Source organism: Leucopleurus acutus, assembly GCF_964270905.1.
Source record: "Leucopleurus acutus genome assembly, chromosome: 14".
Taxonomy (NCBI): Eukaryota; Metazoa; Chordata; class Mammalia; order Artiodactyla; family Delphinidae; genus Leucopleurus; species Leucopleurus acutus.
In genome coordinates this window covers 50145266-50160824 of record NC_139156.1, presented here as the reverse complement: position 1 = coordinate 50160824, position 15559 = coordinate 50145266, and positions in this window count along the sequence as shown.

Sequence of the window (15559 nt, the reverse complement as noted above, 5' to 3'; positions counted from 1 at the left end):
TTAATGGATATATGCACAGCTATTTTTAGATTCATTGCAAAATCACTAGTGTTTGTTATTGGAAGAAAACAACTACCTACTTCTCTGAGTCAGATGGAGACCCTGCCTAAGAATTTATTCTAATAATAATGGCAAAAGCTTACTGTCTACTAGTCACTGTTCTGAATACAGATAGAAAATAATTTAATTGTTATCACAACCATATGTATCAGGTACCATTACTAATGTCTCCATTTTGCTGTTGAGAAAACTGAGGCATAAGAGTTTAAGGAATGTGCCTAAGGCCATTAGGAGCAGTGACTTGGAGGCACTAGGATCTGAACCCAGGCAGTTTAGCTCCAGAGCCTAAGCAGTTAAACACTTTGCTACCCACACAATCAGCCTGAGCTTTTTCTTTCTTCTTTTTTTTTCTTCTAATTTTCCTGTGATTTCTAGGGAGTGCAGATACTGGTAAATTAGGGATCTTTATTTGTTGGGTTCTTCCATCCCCTGGGCTTTTTCTTATAAGCAGTAATTTCAAATCTTTGTGTAGTTCGTTTGGTGTTTAAGGCGATAGATGAGTGTGACACAGTGATCACTTGCTAATTTTTGACAGGCCCAACGGCACATGGGTTTTGATAATTGTGACTTTGGTCCTTTTTCATAATATTTTAATTTCCTTCAGTTTTTGAGGTAAACAACCAGATCAACTATGAATGTTGTTAATTTGATCTCCTTGATGATATTATACCTGTTACTCATTTTTCCTTTATTAGTGTGTGGGCTTGAACGTCCAGAACACTGTCGTGTAATTCCGATGCTCTTTATCTTGCCTCAGATTTTAGTGGGAATGAATGCCTACAGTGTTTCATAATGTGCAAGGTGTTGGTTCATATTCTGGACAGATTTCGTGATCATGTTCAAGGACTCTCTTCCTTTTGATCATTTACTAAGAGTTCTTGATAAGGAATAGATGTTAAATTTTATCAAATGTCTTTGTGGGGGGTCACATATGAATATTATCATATATTATTATATCAATCGGTTGATGATTAGATATGTTCTAGTTGTCTGTTGCTCTGGAACAAACTGCCCAAAGCAGTGGCTTAAAGCAGTAACCACCATTTATTTTGCTTATGAATCTGTGAGTTGACCAGGCAGTTCTGGCTTGGGATAACTCATGTGTTTGCAGGCAGACAGACAGTGGCTGGGCTGGGGTCATCTTGAAGGTTTCCTCACTCACATGCCTGGTCCTGGGCTGAGAAGACTCAGACTGCTGCTGCTGGGGCTGGAGCATCTGGGGCTCCGTGGGCATTTCCCACTTTCTATGTGGTCTCTCCACATGGGGGCCCAGGGTAAACAGACTTCCCCTGGAGGCTCCTAGAGTGAGTGTCCCTAGAGAAACCAGCAGAATATGCATGACTTTGACAAACAGCTCAAGAAGTCACGGAGCATAATTCTGCCACATGCTATTGATTGAGGCTGTCACAAAGGTCCACCTGCCCAGGTTCAAAGGAAAGGGACACAGACTCCACCACTTAATAGGAGGAGGGTCAAGGAATTTGAAAACATGTTTTAAAACCATTCCACTTTATGTATCAAATCTTAACATGTAGCAAATTCTACTTGTTTGTGTCATCATTTTCTTTGAATGTACAGCTGGACTCGATTTGCTAGTCCTTGGTACTGAATTTTAATATGACCACATATTCTATGATTTCTTTTTTGCAAATTATGTTTATTTGGTTTTGGTATCAGAGTTGTGCTTGCTTTCTAATATTTCTAATTATAGGATAGATTTAATAACAGAGGAATTAATTTAAATTTGGAAAAATATTTTAAAAATCTGACTTTAAAGTCTACATAGGACTCATTCTTTACTCAGTTTCTTCCACAGTTATTGATCCATTTAGGATATTTACTTTTTCTTGAATCATTGTGGTAATTCATGTAGTTCCTGGGAACTCATGGAATATTGATATTTTTCAAATTTTCAAGAATAGACTTAAATATTTTCATATAATTTGTAAGTATTCTTTTTACGTTATTGTATCTTATTTCTCATTTATGATTTTGGTTGCTTATATACATTTTGATTTGATTTGATTATCTTGAAATGTATCTATTTTAATACTTTTTCCAAATATAAACTCCTGGCTTTGGTTACGTTTTTTCCTCCCCCCAAATGGTACTTTTTTTCTCTTTTTTTGGATTTATTTATTTTTCTTGATTTCCTAAAAAGTCTCTTTAAGTTAATAATTAATTAATTTAGTTATATTCTTCACTTTCAATAACAGACACATTTACATTTAAAATATGTGCCACGAGATTTTGCTTTGGCCTTCTCCCCAGCATTTTGACCTGGAGACGGAACTGACTCAGGAAACAGAAGGAGTGCCAGGAAGAACTGAGGACCCCCTGGAGGCCGTGCCCATGGGTGTGTGGTTCATCAGCTCTGTGTGCCTGTGGAGTCCCTTTAGCAGCACTCAAGCCCTGGTGGGCTGGATCCTGGGCTGGGCTCTTGCCAGGAAGCTGCGATGCAGGTAAGAGATGGAGGCTATTAGTAAGGATGTGGTTGAAATGGCTACCATGGAAGCTGCCTTTGGCTGGCTCTGTGAAGGCTTCATTCAAGACTTTACTCGTCCTTTACAATGGAGATATATACACACACACACACACACACACTCTTAGACACGTGCACATACAAACACACACATACATGTACATTTATATACTTACACATGCACACACACAAATATATATATGTAGAGAGAGTTCTGTTTGGGTTTTCATGGATGGTGAGCTATGTGTCTTATATAACATTTCCACCTTAATCTTCCTTGTTTTTGTACATCGAGCGGGCTCATTTATTTTACCAGTGTCTTCCTGATACACAGGTTCCTGGTTTTGCCAGTACCACCCCATTCTGCATGAGGTCTCTGTATTAGGGAAGATGCCTAAATCCTCTGCCCCAGGAGGGTGGGTTTTGGTTTGTCTGTCTAGTCATTTTGGTGTCATTCCCCTAATCAAGTCCTGTGCAGCTGTTTTTAAAAAAAAAATGAGCTAGCTCAATAAACAAAGACACGAAAAGTTTAAGGGGAAAAATGTTACACACACATAAGGTAAGTTACTACTATTGGTGACTGACCTGGGCCTAATTCTGATGAGTGGGATGTGGGGAACTTCCAGGAAAGGTTTCTTTGTTCTTAAAAAGAAACAAGAGACAGCCCCCTTCCTACCTCTGGAGTCTGTTGTGTCTGGATGTGGTGCTTGGAATTGCTAAAGTTACTTGTGGTGTTGAGGGATCTTCCTGAGGTCCAAGCCAGGCATGGAGGAGCAAAGTCAGGGCCACCACAGAATAAGGATGGGGGCCCACATGTGGACTGCTGTCATGTGAGAACACATTCTTTAGTCTTGAAATGGTTCGGTGGTTTTCTGTCACTTGCTGCTAAGCAATACCTAACTGATGCATCGTCTTTATCATAGCTCTGTTTTTTCTGTACGAGGGTCTCTACAGATTGAGAGAAGGCAGAGTGGGCCTGGGTCTGTGATGATACTCACTGCTGCTAAGTGGAGGGGAATTCTTCTCAGACTGCCTATCACACTGGAATCTCTTGTTACCTATTTTTGCAGCTTTCCTGTATTGCCATGGAATTTTAAGGGCAGACCGAGAGAAGCTGAATCATGGAGAGCCTGATGGCATTGTAGCCCAGAATTCCCATCATGTCCTCCCTCTATGTATGAATGAATGAAACAAATTCATTTCCCAGGTCAAGCCTCACTGCCTCTGAGAAGTCTTTCTTTTCTATCTCCAGATAGAATTAAACCTCCCTTTGTCTATACTATTTTCTTCCTTAGGATACTTCAGTATTTGGATGTATAGCATTGTTTATCGAGCCAAACACTGTAATAAACTTTTTATAAACACATCTCATTTAACCCCCATGACAGCCAGTTCAGCAGGTGTTATTAATGACATTTTACAGTTGGGGAAATTGAAGCCTAGAAAGGTTAAATGACTTTTCCAAAATTACACAACTAGAAAATGGCAGAGGTGCTGTTTGAGACTCCAAAGCTTTACTCTTAATCATCTTCTACCAAACAAACATATACACATGTGGGTTGGCTCGAGCTTCTTGAAGGTGAGGACTGCATCTTCCCTTCTATCGCCTGCTCCATTCATGGTCTTTGGCACACAGGAGACACATAAAGTGGGAATGGGCTTATTATGGAATGCTTTGGGGACCAATACCTGTGGAATAAGAGAAAGAAAGGAAAGGGAAGGGCAGGGAAGGGAAGGAAGGAAGCAGATTAGGTAAAGGGAGAAGTTGATCCATGATGCAGTCTCAATGGAAACCTCAGCTGACCCTACAGGGACATCTGGTGATGGGATAAGTCTTCAGAGCTGTCCCAGCTGGGGAGAGAGAGCTGAGCCTTTATGCCACCTTGTGCATCATTATTGGATATGGGTTGCCCTGGGTAGGGACATGACCTGGGCATTCTGTAGTAGCGCTCCCAGCAGTTGGGAGAATAAGTCTTTCGTTCCTGAAGGGATCTGGTGGAGCCTCACAGCCTCCATCACACCACTGTGTATTGGTTTTTTTCTAGAATACTCTCCCCTGCACATGTCATTACTTTTGGCATTTTTGAGCTGCTGTCTGTCTCTCTTAGATGGAGATTTGGACTAGATGCAGCAAGAGTCTGTGTTCTTCACGCAGCATCCAGGAGGATGAGCCTCACACAATGGAAGCCTGTAAGAACTTCTGGCTCGCTGGGGGTTTCAGTGCCTCATTTGGATGCTTCTTGGCTTGCTACTCTCTCTTCCCCATGAGGCTGTTTTCTTCTGCTTTGGGGGCTGCTGTGAGGCTTGGCTTGAATATCAGGCTCCCCAGAGGCTCACTCTCACACCACAGCAAGCCTGCTCACTGCGGCCCCCCTCAGCCCCCTGTGGGGAAGGCACTTCCTCACTCTCCAGGGCAGCTGTTGGTGATCGTGGAGCATGGTGACTTGAGCACAGCAAAAGCCTGAGCCCTTGCTGCTAGCAGAATGCCAAAGTTGCCTTGAATTCCCCAGGCAGTCTCGGCTCTGGGCCTTGGTAGGTCTCACACACCAGACAGGCAGGCTCTGGCCATCGGATGAAGATGCTCGTAGGGAGGGGCAGGACGGGGACCAGAGGTGTTGAATGAGTTCATTCTTCTCTGAAACGCAGTCTCTGCCTTTTGCTCACAGATCTGTGTCACTCTAAAGAAAACATGTCTAACTTCAAATTACTCCCATCCAGGTCAGGACCAGTAGTCAAGCCAAGCCGTGGGGATGAGGCGAGCAGTCACATTTTAAGAGTTAAGGCCAAATCCCTTCTCTGGCTGGGTCCCAAGGGCTAGTTTATAAAACCAAGAAAAGCACACATAGAAATCCAAGCCACAGTCCCTAAGGGCATCCAGGAATCACGAGGTAGCCAGCTGGGTTCTGAGGGCTGTGACCCAAGACCCCAAGAGGAGCCAGATCAGTGTGGAAATAGGTTAGAAGCAAGGAAGCTGGTACAGGAATAGTGTGTCCGACTCCAGCTGCTGGCCTCCGCTCTCCTTAGGGGCCCATCCGTAATGCTGGCGGCCATGGGGTTGTTGGTCTGCGGTGAGACAGTCTGGAGGACAGGCAGCACCATTCTTCGCCTTTGCAGGTGACTGTCATAGTTGCTACCTCATCAAGGTAGCAAGGAATGTTAGCTGAGTTTCTACTCTGTGCCAATTACTGGTACAGATTTGAGCTGATTAAGACTCAAATGTCCTCTGCTCTTTATCAACCCCAAAGTGGGGGATAAACACAAAAGCTTATTTGTTTGAGTTTACAGAATATTTTTATTATAGAGAACTTCAAATATATACAGAAATGGTAATATGAATGAACTTCCGTGTACACATCTCCCTTTATTTATGTATTTCCTGAAGTATAATTGATTTCAAGTTTTCTATTAGTTTCAAGTGTACAACAGAGTGATTCCATATTTTATAGATTGTACTCCATTTAAAGTCATTACAAAGTAATGGCTATATTTCTCTGTGCTGAACAATATATCCTTGTAGCTTATTTATTTTGTACATAGTAGTTTGTATCTCTTGGTACCATACCCCTATTTTGCCCCTCCCCGCCCCACCTCTCCCAACTGGTAACCAGTAGTGTAACACTAGGTAACTCTTCTTTGTATCACTTTTTAAATTTTTTAATTTAATTTAATTTTTATACAGCAGGCTCTTATTAGTCATCCATTTTATACACATCAGTGTATGTATGTCAATCCCAATCTCCCAATTCATCACACCCCCACCCCCAGCCCCCCTGCTGCTTTCCCCCCTTGGTGTCCATACGTTTGTTCTCTACACCTGTGTCTCAATTTCTGCCCTGCAAACCGGTTCATCTGTACCATTTTTCTAGGTTCCACATATATGCGTTAATATGCGATATTTGTTTTTCTCTTTCTGACTTACTTCACTCTCTGACAGTGTCTAGATCCATCCACGTCTGTATAAATGACCCAATTTCGTTCCATTTTATGGCTGAGTAATATTCCATTGTATATATGTACCACATCTTCTTTATCCGCTCGTCTGTCGATGGGCATTTAGGTTGCTTCCGTGACCTGGCTATTGTAAATAGTGCTGCAGTGAACATTGGGGTGCATGTTTCTGGTAACCAGTAGTGTAACACTAGGTAACACTTCTTTGTATAAGTGAGTCTGTTTCTACTTTGTTATATATATTTGCTTTCTTTCTTTAGATTCCGCCTATAAGTGATAACATAGAGTATTTGTCTTTCTCTGACTTACTTCGCTAAGCATAACACTCTCTAGGTCTATCTGTGTTGTTCCAAATGGCAGCATTTCACACATATCCCTTTTTTAATAGTTATCAACATGATACTAAAGGGTGTTAACCTATCTATCCCCACATAACGTCCCTTCTTGCATATCTTAGCCTTAAACCATTTTATCTCTAGTCTCTAGTATATCTCCAAATGACAGTGACTTTAAAAAACGTAACCATAGTCCCAGTAATTAACAGTAATTCCTTAGTATCACAAATGTTGTTAGTATTCACATATTCTTGATTGTTCCATAAATAAGTGTTTTATGAACAGTTGGTTTGTTTGAAGCAGTATCCAAACAAGCTGAAACAACTGTATTTTACTGTGTGCTGGGGGCCATGGCAGTGTTAACGACATATATGGCAGAGCTCGTTGGAAGGCTCCCTGAGTTTGCCTCCAGTGTGGTTCACAGGGTTAGGGGCACCAGCTTTGGAGTTCTAGCTGTGGGAACATAAGCAAGCGGACCTCCTCAAATCTCAGCTCCTTATGTGTATGACTCACAGGGTGGCTGTAAATATGAAATGGGGTGATCCACACATGGTACTTAGCACATGGGCTGGCCCATAGTATGTGCTCGATAAATTCTGAATGTAATTATAATAGCAGTCATAAAAACAAAGAAGGTGATATTTAATTTAGATCTTTAAGCATGCAATCTTGTGCAAAGTAAAGAAGAGGTGATCTGTATTTTCAGGCAGCGATAATAAACAGCTTTATGTAAAGATAAAAATCGGAAATCTGATATATTTGACAAATGGTAAGAAGGCACGGGTTGGGGGTGCTCGGAGATTAGACACTGGAGTATAGTTTGTGGCGAGACCATACATCTGAAGTCTTGTTTATAGAGCTAAAGAGTTGGGGCTTAATCTTCTAGGCACAGGGGTGACGGGTAGGCAGAGGTTTGTGGGGAAGTGATGGTATTGGATTCCTCTGGAAGCAGGATGGAGGGACAGGCCCTGGAGGAGGCCTGAAGTTGCAGCAAGAGCCCTGCAAGGAGACAGTGATACCCTGAACCAACCACTAAGTATGGTGATGGAGAAGAAACATTGCTGAGGCAATCTGGAAGGATATAGTGAAGATTAAATTTTGGCAGTTAGGAGAGAGGGATAATATAAGAACCAATCCAGAATTTCTGGCTCAGCTGCCAGCTAGAAGGGGATGCTACTGAATGAGATTACAAATACAGGAGTCTGAGTAAGTTTCGGTGATAGGAATAATGAATTCTGCTTGGGATGTGTGCAGTAGAGCTGCTTGCAGGACACCCGGGTAAGACTCTGCTCTTACTTCTACATTGTCAAATGCCTGAGGAATCACTTAGAAGGAAAACTGAGAAGGAGTGAAGCTTGTGCCTGGTGTGTCTCCTCTGCCTGCTCTAGTCCTTGCTAGGAAGTCTGACAACTCTTTGCACTGAGAGGATTCCAGGAGGGACTGATGGCCTTTTCAAAGGCCACATCATAAATGCAGTGTTGATGACAAGTCAATAAAATCCAGAGTGATTTATTTAAAATGTATCTGGTCACTGGACAATATAATTTTGACAGACCAAGGACCCCACAATCCACCAAGCCACAATTCTTGAACATCCACACCCTTTGAGGATCGGAAGACCCTGATCAAGCAACCCATCATTATTATTTTTTTTTATGAATTTATTTATTTATTTATTTTTGGCTGTGTTGGGTCTTCTTTGCTGTGTGCGGGCTTTCTCTAGTTGCTGCGGGCGGGGGCTACTCTTCGTTGCAGTGCGTGGGCTTCTTATTGCGGTGGCTTCTCTTGTTGCGAATCAGGGGCTGTAGGCACGCAGGCTTCAGTAGTTGTGGTACGTGGGCTCAGTAGTTGTGGCTCAGGGGCTCTAGAGCACAGGCTTAGTAGTTATGGCGCACAGGCTTAGTTGCTCTGCGGCATGTGGGATCTTCCCGGACCACAGCTTGAACCCTGTCCCCTGCATTGACAGGTGGATTCTTAACCACTGTGCCACCAGGGAAGCCCAAGCAGCCCATCAATTTATTTCACTGTCCCGAATTTTCCCATCTCCCATCCTCAGCTCAGACCAAAGTGGCCTAACATGAGGAAAAATGTTTTTCTTGGGATAAGTCTTACTTTGTTAAGCAGCTGTCCAAATGTAAAACCGTTATTCTAGGAAGAGAGGGAGCTCCCTGTCATTGAAGGATGATTGGACATTTAAAGAGGGGTATTTGTAAAGAGGGCTGATGCCTTGAATTGTTGGTGGTGGAGAGGATGGATTAGGTGACTGTAGAAGATGCTCTTTGTTGTGAAACCAACAGCCAGTTTCCCTTCTTTCTTGATGTAGGACCCTTATTTTGTCCAGGTGTTGGCCCACCTATTAGAATTGGTTTAGGGGTTGATTTAAAATGTGAGTTCAAATTCCTTGACATGCCTCCCATTGAGCTGTAGGGTTTATGTTCCCTTCCCTTGTATCTGGGGGGTTGTGACTCCTTCAACTAGTAGAAAGTGACGGTAGTGACACTATATGACTTCTGAGATCATGCAGCATCCATTAGATTCTCTTGTAACATCTTATTGCAATGTTTCCTCTTGGAATTTCTCCATCATGCAGTGAGGAAGCCCACGTCATGTGGAGAGGATACATGTAGGTGTGCTGGTCAACACTCCCAGCTGAGCTCGAGCTGGGAACAGCAGTTCCCAGACCAGGGATTAAACCCATGCCCCCTGCAGTGGAAGTGCAGCGTCTTAACCAGTGGACCACCAGGGAAGTCTCTGAGCCCAAGCTTTGAGACTTCCCAGCCCAGGTGTCAGACGTGTGAGTGAAGAAACTTCCAAGTGAGCCCCCAGCTCTTCAAATCATCCCCTGCCAATTCAGTCTTTCAAGATAAGGCACCGTATATCATGGAGTAGTGCCCTGTCACAGTTCCTGATCCATGGAATCTGATAGTAAAGTAAAATGGTCGTTGTTCTGTGTCACTAGGTTTTGGGGTGGTTAATTATGTAAAATAGAAAATAGAACAGCACATGACCAGTTCTGAACAAAGGGACATTAAGTGGTAGTTCACTGGGGAGCTTGTGGGAAAGATATTCCTCCCTGGTAAGACGAGAGAGTGGTTTGAAGAAAAATGCCCTGTTCTCCCCACCTTTCAGGATGGTGGGAGAGCTTGATGTTTGAAAGGGCTGCAGCCATCCTGAGACCATGAGGGCAAAGCCAAGGGAAGTCTTTCACAGCCCTGACAATGTTTAGCTGGGGACTTCCTTCTTTGGGATTTCTCATTATGTATGAGCGTAAATAACCTTTGTGTTTAAGCCACTTGTATTTAGGTTTTCTATTACTCACTGGCTGAATGGAGACCTTTAAAGACCCCTCCAATTGAAAACTCTGGGTCTACTGCATTTCTGCTCTCTCTCTGCTTTTATTGGAAAATGCTCTTCTGTCCCGGCTCCGTCTATTAGGATTCTTCACATTCTTCTTACCACCTTTGTGAAGACTACTGTAATCGTCTTTCATAACAAATGATCTATATTTCTCATGGTACCCCATCATCCAATTCATGTAATTGACTGTATACATTTTTTCTCTCCTACTAATTGATACCTATTCAACATTGAATCATCCAATGTGGCATATTTCTCCATTTATTCAAGTTGCTCTTTATTTTATGCCTCTCATTATGTATCGTAGTTTTCTTCATATAGATCATTTATACTTATTATTATTATTATTATTTTTGTGGTGCGCGGGCCTCTCACTGTTGTGGCCTCTCCCGTTGTGGAGCACAGGCTCCAGATGCGCAGGCTCAGCAGCCATGGCTCACGGGCCCAGCTGCTCTGCAGCATGTGGGATCTTCCCGGACCGGGGCACGAACCCGTGTCCCCTGCATCAGCAGGCGGACTCTCAACCACTGCACCACCAGGGAAGCCCCTTATCATTTTTTTCTGGATTTTATACACACATATTTTTAATTGTTTTTGTTGTTGCTGTTGTTGCTGTTCTCTCTCATGGGTACCATTCTACCAAGACATGGAGATTTATTTTTTTATACCATTCATCATATTTAATAAGTAACTGTGATATGTTAGAAACATATCTTCTGTATTTCCTGATAAAACAAGAATCAGTAATAATTTCTAACATATTTGAGCATTTACCATATCTGTATTAGGCATATCTTCATAGCTTTAGATGAATTAGCTCCTTGAATCCACATACCACTATGAGCAAGGTATCATTACATTTTAATTCATTTTACACATAAGAAAACTGAGAAACAGAAAATTTGAGTAAGCTGGTGAAAGTCCCATCACCAGTAAGCTGGCGAAAGTAAGCAACAGAGCTGATGTTCAAATTCAGAGGTCTGGCTCTCAAGCCCATATTCTTAACCAGTGCACTATAACGCCTAAATGGACATGAGACATTAGTGTCTTTTAACGTGTTTTCTCCTGGGAGCTGTGGGGATTTTTGATGGATTAAAAGGGGGCAGTAACACATTTGGCTGTTAAATAGAGGGTGGCCTGGAGGGTGGCAAGAGTGGAAGTGGGTAAGGTAGCTGTTTTGCAAGTCTAGGCTAGAGTCTGGTAATGAATGTGGAGATGGTCAGCTGTAGTTAGACTCTAGGTATAATTTTCTTATGATGGCTTAGAGGTAATGGACAAGAGAGAAAGTTGTATCAAGGACTTCATTCATGGCTTTTGCTCCCATAACCGTCTACCTGTGATTGGTGCTATTTGGTAAGTTGTGACATAGGCTTAGGAAGAAGAGGCATTTGTTTAGCAACTTTTAACAAGTGTTTATTATACACTTACTCTTTTTAAGAAATGTGATTAGACATTGAGCAAACAACTGAGAACAATGCCAACCAACAGTCTGCCCTTATGAAACTTACATTCTACTGGGGGAAGGGAGAATTAAAACCAATCACGAAAAAATTTAAATAGTAAAAATTGAATCAAGAAGTTGAGGAATCTATGAAAGCTTATATTTGGATGCCTGACTTGGTCAAGGAGGATAAAATTCTATTTACTATGTGGAGAGTGGATTTGGTAGGAGTAGGGACACTGGCTATGGGAAGAACAGTTGAGAACATGTCTCAGGATGAGAGTTCAGAGTGTCATTGGTAGAAATGGAGAGAGACATGGATGAATTTGAGACCTGTTTGGTTTGTAAAATTGACATGAATTGTGAAGAAAAGAGAATTACCAAGATTATCTACCAGGTTTTCTCCTGGAGCAGTTGGATGGATGTTGGTGCCATAGGGGTGCTGGAGGAGCAGCAGGCTATAGGGGAAAATACTGTGTTTGAAGCCCCTGTGAAATAACCGAGTGGGGATGATTGTTTATTGGTGTCTGGACCTCAGGAGAGAGTTTTAGGCTACAACTATAAATGGAGGTATACAAACAGAAGGCACTTAAAATTAAAGGAGTAGATGAGGTTCTTTATAGAGGGAGTAGAAAAGAAGGTGAGAAAATTCCAGAAAAAAATCTAACATTTAAAGACTGGAACTAAATGGTTAATTTTACATTATGTGCATTTCACCTCAATCATTAAGAACCCTTAATCATAAAGAACGGAACTATGAGAAAGATCCGGCAAAGGAGACTGAAAAGGATTGGCTGGAGAGATAGGAGTAAGGAGCCCTGGAAGTCAAGGAAAGAAGGCATTTCCACAGGGAGGTTGTGGTCACTTGTGCCTGATGCTGATGAAAGCTATAAAGACAATGTCCAAAGACCTTGTTTGTCGTATTTATCTTGTTATTTGTTTTATGTATCTTGTTCCTAGAGCAGTGTTTGGCACTGATATTGGGTACTCAATCATTACTTATTGGAAGAATGAAATGAAAATATCAGAGCCATTTCAGCTGCCTAGTGGACATAGAACACAGATAAGAACAGGTTAAATACTAAATAGAAGGTAAGGAAATGGAACCAGAGTTTGTAGCCAAACCTTGGAAGAAATCTGGCTTGAAAATAGAGGAGTGAGGCATTACTGGAAGTGCGTCCAACCTGGGTTTATTAGTTGAGGTCCAAGCTTAGTATATTAAAAAAAAAAGTTAGGGAAAAATATGTCCTAATGCAGCTGGAAACAATTCAGTAGAGCTGAAATAGGTGAAGATGCAGGTGAGAAGAGGGAGAATAATTGGGGTGAGGTTCTAGAGAGAGCAGAAAGGGTTGCACACAGGACACACATGGGGATTGACATTTGCCAGGAAGAGGGGTTGTCTTTCCACTGTAACAGGAGGAAAGAAGAAGAATATGGGAACCAATGTGGGTATATTGATAGATTTGCAGGTGGAAAGTGGAGGGAATTTTGGTCTGATATTTTCTATGACAAATAAGCCAAGATCATCAGAGAATGGGGAGAGAGGAAGTCATAGTTTCAGGACAGTGAGAAAGTGTATTCCTCAAGAAGTATAAAGAGTCCAGTTCAACAAGATTGAGGGCTCCATGGAGGCTATTGAACAATTATTTATCATAATACCAGTCTGTGGAGATTGTGTCTATTCACTAGGCTGTGCTAATGATCTATTATTGATTTAACAAATGGTTATCGAGTACATACTGTGTGTCACTGTGATAGAATCTAGCAAGGATAAAATATAACCAAAATGAAGACGTTCTCATGGCACTTAGTGATCAGTGGAGGAGACACATATCATAAGGCAATCACATAGATAGATATAACATTTAACTGCGATACGCCTTAATGAAGAGGACCAGAACTTCTAGAATGGTGGAGTGAGGATCTTTATAAATCCACTCCTTTATAAAAGCAGCAAAAATGGGCAAAATCAACTTTGGCAGAACTCTGGAAATTAACCAAAGGCTAGAATGGATCTAAGGAATGTTATTCAAGAATTCAAGAAAAATGACTGACTCCCAGTAAGAATATTGAACCCTGTGTGGCATTTCACCTTGCCTGTTACCAACCCCTTCCCTCAGAACCATGGTAGCCTTGAAAATGAGAGGCTTAGTAACCATAGCACCTGTGAAAACCAGCACCATAGTACCTGTGAAAACCAGCAGATGTGGATCATAGTACCTGTGAAAACCAGCAGATGTGGATCATAGTACCTGTGAAAAGTCAGCAGTAGACTGAGTTTGAGCTCCTCAAAAAGCCCCACCCCCAGAGAACTGCCACTACTTGACCTGTCTGCCAGTTCCCTGAAAAAGACTCATTTATAAGACTCTTATTATGTGACCCCATTTAGAGCTCGCTCAGTGGGAAAACTGTATCTCTAGGGCATTTGTCAAAAACAATCAGCATCAATTTTTAAATATTGTAGCTGCCTGAGGTAGGAATACCAGTTGGAACAAACAAGAAGCTGGCCAAAAAACTTAGAAAGTCTGGGAAATTAGATGGTCACAGAGGATTTTAAAAAGCTCTGACATGTTTCTGGGGATCTAGGCTACAGTCATGGGTAGGGCTTTGCTCATGACTAAAAAATACTCAAATGGCCTTAATGTCTTAGCTTTGGCTGACCTTGAGGCGCTGTACAAGTAGGAGTGATGGCTAAGTTAGACCTGTAAATAAATTACCGTAGTGCTGAAGGCATGCCCTAACATACAGCAGAGCTCGGTAAAGGTGGAAGACTTACTGCCTTGAAGCATTTCAGGAAACATCTGTCAATCATTAGCTGACCACCAGGATAACCAAGCAGAGATTTCAGTAACTGTACATCACAGGACATGTACAGAAAAGTAACTAAACAAAGAAACAGCCATAACAACAACAATAACAACAACAAAATAGAGCAACAAGAGCAAAGCCTTGGGAGAGTGGGGTGGATCTGATTTCTAGAGTTGCCACATTACATTATCTAAAATGTCTAGATTTCCACAAAATATTATAAGATGTGCAAAAAGCAGAAAAGTATGGTTTAGACGTAGGAAAAAAAGTGACCAATAGAAATTGTCCCTGAGGGGACCCAGATATTGGACTTACTGGGCAAGCACTTTACATCAGCTGTTATAAGTGTGTTCAAAGAATGAAAGGAAGCCATGTCTAAAGAATTAAAGTGAATTATGAGAATTATTTCTCAACAAATAAAGAGTATCAGTAAAGAGATAGATATTATACAAAAGAACCAAATAGAAATTTGGGAGTTGAAAAGTATAATAGTTGGAATTAAAAAAAAAATCACTGTAGGAGTTCAACAACAAATTTCAGCAAGCAGAAGAAAGAATCAGCAAATATGAATGTAGGTCTATTAAGATTATCCAGTCTGTAGAACGGAAAGAAAAAAGAGAAGAAAAATGAGCAGATCCTCAGAGTCTCATGGGTCACGATAAAGTACAACATACACAAATACGAGTCTCAGAAGGAGAGGGGAGAGAGGAAGAGGCAGAAAGGATATTTGGATAATGGCCCAAACCTCTCCAAATGGATGAAAAACATTAAAACATCCAAGCGTTTTCAGCAGACTCCAAGTTAAACACAAAGAGATCCAAACCTAGACATTTAATAATCAAATTATCAAAAGCCAAAGACAAGTCAACAAGGTTGAAGGATCAAGATCAATTTATAAAACACTAGGTTTTTATACAATAGTTATGAACAGTATGAAAATGAAATTAAGAAAAAAATTATATTTACAATAACAGAAAAAATAATAATATTACTTAGTACATACTATATACTAAGAATACTGAGGGATACATTTAACAAAAGAATTGCAAGACTTGTACACTGAAAACTTCAAAATATTGTCGAAGGAAATTAAAGAAAGCCAAAAATAAGAGGAAAGACATTGCATAT